Genomic DNA, 217 nt, shown 5'->3' with positions numbered 1-217 from the left:
GGCAGTGTGCCCAGGTGGCCAAGAAGGCCAATGGCATCCTGGCCTGTATCAGAAATAGTGTGGCCAGCAGGAGTAGGGAAGTGATCGTGCCCCTGTACTCGGCACTGGTGAGGCTGCACCTCGAATACTGTGTTCAGTTTTGGGCCCCTCACTACAAGAAGGACGTCGAGGTGCTGGAGCATGTCCAGAGAAGGGCAACGAGGCTGGTGAAGGGTCT

The sequence above is a fragment of the Pygoscelis adeliae genome, unplaced genomic scaffold (assembly GCF_000699105.1).
Source record: "Pygoscelis adeliae isolate BGI_AS28 unplaced genomic scaffold, ASM69910v1 Scaffold48, whole genome shotgun sequence".
In the NCBI taxonomy this organism is placed as follows: domain Eukaryota; kingdom Metazoa; phylum Chordata; class Aves; order Sphenisciformes; family Spheniscidae; genus Pygoscelis; species Pygoscelis adeliae.
The sequence above is the reverse complement of the archived record's forward strand: the minus strand, read 5'-3'. Positions refer to the sequence as shown.